Source organism: Jaculus jaculus, chromosome 7 (assembly GCF_020740685.1).
Source record: "Jaculus jaculus isolate mJacJac1 chromosome 7, mJacJac1.mat.Y.cur, whole genome shotgun sequence".
Classification (NCBI taxonomy): Eukaryota; Metazoa; Chordata; class Mammalia; order Rodentia; family Dipodidae; genus Jaculus; species Jaculus jaculus.
The window spans coordinates 62,945,874-62,952,583 of record NC_059108.1 but is presented as its reverse complement, the minus strand read 5'-3'; the positions used below and the strand labels follow the sequence as shown (position 1 = coordinate 62,952,583).

The 6,710-nt window shown below is 43.2% G+C and overlaps 1 pseudogene; it reads right to left on the bottom strand.

The window, feature by feature from the left end:
- Positions 1-2,228: 2,228 nt before the first annotated feature.
- LOC101616440 lies at positions 2,229-3,344 on the bottom strand (annotated as a pseudogene).
- Between the last annotated feature and the right edge of the window lie 3,366 nt (positions 3,345-6,710).

The following is a 6,710-nucleotide window of genomic DNA, read 5'->3' as shown; positions in this document are numbered from 1 at the left end:
TGTGATGCACACAGAGACTAACACTTGTGCTCAGTGGCTGCCTCACTGGGATAACATGAACATTTGGCTGAGTCATAAGCCAGAGAACCTTTCTGAGCCAGGGATGTTTCCAGAGTGTCTAGTAAGTTTTTATGGTTATCTGTGTGGCAGAGGCACATAGGGGTGGAGGTAGAGAGGATCTGGAGATCACAGAAAAATGACATCCAGCTCCACTTGCTAAAGAAACGCAGCAGTTCTGTGCCCAAGGGCACTGTATCTGCTGGAGAGGAAGCTGCCAGGACGGTGGGTCCTGAGTGCCAGGAAAACACATAGGCAGCTGCCTGTCCAGTGAAAGAAAAAAAAAAAGTCAGAGAACTGGCAGGGGAAAAGGGAAAGATAGGAGAAAGCCAAGAATCAAGAACCAGGGTGGATAGGAGACTCCCAAACTGCCTCCCAGGCAGCACTATACATGTTCTGGAGAGTCACAGAGAAAGGAATGCAAGGAAGGTTCAACACTGTGGGAAGTCCAGGCTTTACATGATCCAAGGAGAAATCTGAAGTTAACATCAAACTAGTAGCTTCTAAATGCCTTAACAATGTGTCCCCAAAAAGTTTCAATGGAAATTTACCTCTTACCATCAACCACTTCATTTCAAGATAATTCCTCCTGTCTTTTAATTTTCTTTAGTATTACTTTTTTCAAAAAAAAAAAAAAAAAAACTCCAAGTGTATTATTTTCATGTTTTAAGCAAAGATCTTTCTTTGTTGGTCTTAAGACAGAGTCTCATTCATGTAGTTAGCAGAGGATGGCCTTAAACTTTTTTTGTTGTTTGTTTTTGTTTTTCAAAGTAATAGTCTCACTCTAGTCCAAGCTGACCTGGAGTTCACTATGTATCTCAGGGTGTCTTCGAACTCATGGTGATCCTCCTACCTCTGCCTCTCAAATTCTGGGATTAAAGACATGTGCCACCATGCCCGGCTGGCTTTAAACTTTTGATTCTCCTGCTTCCAGTTCCCAAGTGCTGGGAATCAAACACAAGGGTTTGTACATGCTAGACAAACCTGCAAACAATGGAGCTACATTTCCAGCCCAGAATGTTTTACAACTACGTAGTTTTGTTTGACAGAGCTCCACTTACTAAAATCTCTCAAATTTGGGATGATTGGACATACCATAGAGATCCTGCTACTATGAGGGGAGTGAATGACATCCTGAGAACAGCAGGACAGATGACAGCTGGGTGAGAAGTTTACTACTGTAGTCTCAAAACTTGTCTGCTGTATTCACCAATTCTAGACACATTGAACCTGAAGACTTTTTCTATGAACAAATCTTGTTGCTAACCTCCCTCACCACAGACCACTTCTAGCACTGCTTCCCCTTTATTCTCAGCCATGGATTTGCTGTTGTGTTCTAGTCTCCCAAAGCTCTATGGCTCACAGGAAGGAGGCTTGCTGTGTAGAGTCCCTTGATGAAGTCTTTGCTAGGTAGGCAGCTGGGTCTGATCACCCCAAGAGCTTTCTTCTCCTACTCCCATCCCATCCTTACTTATAAACCATACCTTGCATGCTAACTCGTCTTTCCTGATGATCTACTTGCTTTACAAGCTGCATGTCAAATAAAGATATTTTCCCATTCCATGTAGTAAAGGCTGTGCTGAAGAGGTCATTAGCACAGAACATCCAGGAAGGTTTTGTTTGTTATATCTTTCATGACTTTAAGCCACCTACCTTGAAGTTCAGAACAGATCAAGGGAAGAGATATCTGGGTCAATATTTCAGATGCCAGAAATGTTGTCTAGACTTTGGAAGGTGGACACAGACTAATGGTTGACCAGCTATTTGCAAGCAAGCACCTTTAACCACTGAGCCATCTCCTCAGCCCCAACCAAGACCAGCTATTTGCCTGGGAGGCAATGAGAAGAAAAAAAAAAAAAAAGGTAATAAAGCAAAGTACAATGGAAATAGAGAAGAAATAAGCATGTCTGCTTAGCATAATAGCAAACTTGTTGGCTTTTAATACTTTGTTTAGAATATTCAAAATTGTTTTAATGGACATAAAATTGTATGTGCTTGTCATGTATGTTTGGAAATACATATGTTGGAATGGTTAAACCTAACTAATTAAAATATGTATTTGCCTCAAAAAGATATCAAAGCTTTCCCATTTAAAATGAATACTGTACTGGAATGGGTTAAAGTCATTATCTGCAGCATCTTGATAGCATTATTCAGTAGTTAATCAATAGAACATTAAGCTTCTACCCAGCTGGCTTTTGGAACAGGAACCCAGGAGCCCCAAACTCAGCCACTCTTGTGGCTTCCATCTCCAGTTCTTTTAATCCTGGCCAAGATGGAGGCCTTGGATACCTTCTTCCGGTCGTAAGCCAGACCGATGGCCGCCATGCAGTCGATGAAGTTGATATGCCAGCGGTACTCACTGGTATAGTCGTCGTCAGGGAAGGTGTGGTGGTAGTTGTGGAAGCCCTCCCCTACAGCTCCCATGAAACCAGGATATTCTCCCGAGACTGAATGTTCTTGTCTTAAGGGCAATATCCATAGAGGTGGGCAGCACTGTTCACCAGCCAGGTGGCATTGAGCACCACAGTATCTCAGGATAGTGGCAACAAACAAGCTGTGTTGAAAAGTTTCACCCCAGAAGTACCAGGGCACCAGCGTGGGCAGGATGAAGCACATCAGCAGGAGACCAGGTATGTAGTACCTCCACTGGAACATCACCAGCTTCTCGGCTTTTAGGTCAGACATGTCCAGCAAACCACCCTTCTCTTTGATGGCTGGGTTTTGCGCACAAGCAGCCAACCCACATGAGAGAAGAAAAGGCCCCGATGGGAATTGTGAGGATTAGCGTGGGTGTCTGAGAACTTGTGGTGAGCTCGGTGACCTTGTGCCCACTCATACACATCATTCTGGAAAGCCATGGTGTTAGCGATGATGAGGAAGACCCTCAGGGGCAGCCGTGCTGTGTAAGTTCGGTGGCTTCACAGGTGATGAGTCCCTGCCATGATGCCCAGGGCACTGAATATGTAGCAGAAATATGCCCAGATCCAGGTGTGGTACTTGCAGAAGGAAACCAGTGTGATTCCATACAGGGCTCCCACTTGCAGCAGTGCCATGAGGATGATGTTTCTCCAGACATACTCCAGCTTGGGGGTGGGGGGCTTCGCATCTTGGTAGCTGGGGTCATATATATCTTCCTCCATCTCAGGGCATATGTCTTCCTGTAAGTGGTGTGCAGCCTTTTCCAAGTTTTGTCTTCCATTCTGTAGGCCCTCAGGGGGAGGTGCTGTGATGGAGGTGGTGGTCGTGTAGGAAATGGAGGTCTCCTGCAGCAGGTGCATGGGCATCGTGGTTCTCTGTGGCTGCGACCACTTGCCCAGAGCTGAGCCTGCTGAGCGGGGATTTGGCATCCTGGAACCTCGAATAGACTTCGGTTCCGGAGCCCACTGGTGCCAGGCGCTGGGTGGAACAGCACTAGGAAAGCAGTGTCTCACACCCTGGATGGATGTCTAGCCAACTCTGGTCGGTAGGATTGAAAGTTTTTTGTGTAAGTACTTAATATAGAAGGCTTGTAATTTTTACTTATGTAGACTAGAGATCAAAAAGTTTTACCTTTAGAAGAAGTAATGAAAGTATGTTAGGCTGGAAAAGCTTAAAGTTGGATTAATTCTATAGGCACAATGAAATTTTATATAATTAAAGCCAGTTTTTTCCATATTAGAATAAGTCTATATCAGACAAAAGTTTTACCTAATAGGAAAACATGTACGAGTACAACATTTAAGAAACATATTGTTGTAAACTGCTCTTTTATGCAACAAAGATTTTATCAAATGGGAAACATACAAACTCAGCATTTGGATATAATTTAGTTGTCTGAATGACAGATTAAAAAATATTTTTATAACCCTTTAAATTTATTTATACATATTATATATTCTATATACTATTTAGGATCAGGCCTCTGGTCAGAAGGCAATGGCCTTTTCCCTTTTAATGTTGTCAGGGACACAGGAAATTGGCTCTGTACTTTAATGACCACCAACTGTAATGTCAATGGAGCAAGACCCCAAGTTCATTTTGGAAGATGGGCAACAGGATCAAATCTGATTTCTTTAAGCTGGAGTGGGAAGACAAGAGAAAAAAAAAAAAATTGGGAAGGCTGTCTGCTGGGCTCCTCCAGTGGGCAGGGAGTGCTGTGGAAGGACCAGGCCTGCTGTTTCCTCCCAAGGGGTTAAGGAGGAAGATGAGTGTCAGAATGACTCAGAAACCTCTCCTAGCCACCAGAGAAATACCACACTGAGTCAGGAGTCTTGTGGAAGCAGGAACTCACTTTATTGCTATGAGCAGTTGCCTATATAATGTTGAGGATGAAGGCGGGGATTTTAGGAGTGGGGGGAGGTAAGGGCCAATAGTAAAATGTGATTATTGAAATGGTAATTTCAACTCCTGTGTGGAAGTAGCAGGCCAGAAGCCATTAGTCTTGCTGAGTCCTAGCTGACCAGAAACAGGCAGCCAAACTTTAGCTAGGCTCAGGAAGTTCCACTAGGCCTTACACTTGGTCCTTTCAGGGCCCAACATCTCCTTCCCCTGTTTTTTGTAAAAGCATTAGTCACCATGGCCCCTGTCTCAGGTTGTCCCCCTCTGGGGATCTTACCTGTTATTGGGTACCATGTGTTTAGCTCGCTGAGAACCCACTACATGGCCTGTCTTAGGTTGTCCCCCTCTGGGGATCGTACCCATCATTGGTCACATGAAGGGCAGAGGAGGTGGCAGTGGGTCATCTGAGGAATTTAATTCCTGAGTTGCCAGCCTGTGATAATGTATCTCAACATGATGAAGTTTTATTGCCAATAGCCACTGGTGAATAAATTGTGTAATTTTGTTAATGACACAAGGCCTAACAGTGAGGATAAGGAGAAGGAGAAGGAGGGGGAGGGGTCCAGAGAGAGGGAGAAGGTAGTGTAAAAAGTCATGTAAGGCTGTCCGCAGTGGGTTGTCCTGGAGGTCCCATTGCTTCCTCTCCAAATCTTCCTGGAGCCTCTTAATCTTGTCCTGGACAATTCCACATTTATTGGCATAAAAGTGGCATTTTTCCTGTAAAAACAAATATACACCTCCCTTTTTGGCCATTAGTGGGTCTAGTCCTCTCCTGTTTTGTAGGACTACCTCAGCCAGGGAATCTAGCTGTTGTTGGAGATAGGTCTCCCTCCGATATAATCAAAAGAAGTCATAGGGAGGGTCTCATTTTTAGGGATGGTATCTACATCTGGGATGAAGGTGGCTGGGGCACAAAGGCCTATCCAATTGGTGGGCAGAAAGTCATAGGCTATCCTGCCTCCACAAACATAAACCATTCCAGAAGGCGGACAGCGTTGAGCACTAGGTTCAGTTGTGTTAAAAGTACAGAAGGAAAGATGAATGTATCCCACATCTATACTGGAATTATTAGGGGAAGGCGGGTCCCAAATGCCAGAGGTAACATTGGGAAAAGCTGGGCAGGGATGGGGAAGGTGGCTGAGCAATTTAAGTTTATTTGGGAAACTGTACTGCAAGCAGCTCGGGAGGCCCAGATATTTTAGGTCTCTTTAGTACCCAAATGGGTCTTTGTAAAAAGAAAAAAAATTTCCATGGACAAAAATTCCATGAGCTTCACATAAGTTTCTACCAAAAAACTCCTTCCTGTTACAGAGATTTTGCACTTCAATCACTTCTCAGTACAAAAGATTATCCCAAGGTTGGGAAACAAACAAATCCTTTCATCCCAGCGATATAAACATAGATCTTAAGGAATGGACAGTTCTTATCAGTAACACCTAACACTGAATGTGTATAGTCTTGTTTACATGTAGGTGTTAAAGTCTTGCTGTCAAATGGCCCAGAGCTATGGATATAAGGCCAGCCAAGTGGTTTTAGACAATTCCTTCCCCTTTTTTATTTTTTATGAACCAGGCCCTTCTGATCCTTGGTGCAGAAAGACTGTCTGTCTTAGGTTGTCCTCTATGATATTTGGGCCTTACCCGTCATTGGTACATGAATTCCATCATACATGCCCTGTCTTAGGTTGACCTAAGTCAAGAGAATCTTACCCGACTTTGACTACCAGACTCTATAGGGGCTTTAAGATAATGTCTCAGGAAGCTGTGGTCAGGTCTGTAGCTGTATCCCAGGTACTTTTGCATGGATATCTATAATGGATCTCAAAAGGCATTTAACGAGTATGGGCAGCAGACACAGAATGAGCAAAAAAGACAAACACCTGTAGCAGTAAAGCTTCCTATCCAAGAAGTAGGAGAATTCTATCCAGGGAAGTCAGACTTAAAAGAAAATATTAAGTCATCAGCAGCTTTAGCTGCATTAAAAGTAAGATGATTATTTTGCAAAGACAAAATCTCTGAATAAGATCTAAGGAAATATTATCTTTGTGTCAAATATCTCTTAAATGCATTTTCCCAATGGTGTTGACTGTTATTATATTTTTTAGAAGTAACACAAATCCATTTAAAATCTACATGACACTCCAAACGAGTTTTAACTTTTAACCTTAGTATCTCTTTGCCCAAATACATAACTACATCATACAGAGCATCAAACAGGTGAAACTGTATCTAGGGTAAGGACTGAGCCCAAGATCTTAAAGGGTGGTACAGTTTGAACTTTCTCAGGAGCTACTTTAAAGCTGTATGAAGGATAGTTAGACATTAAAAGTACAA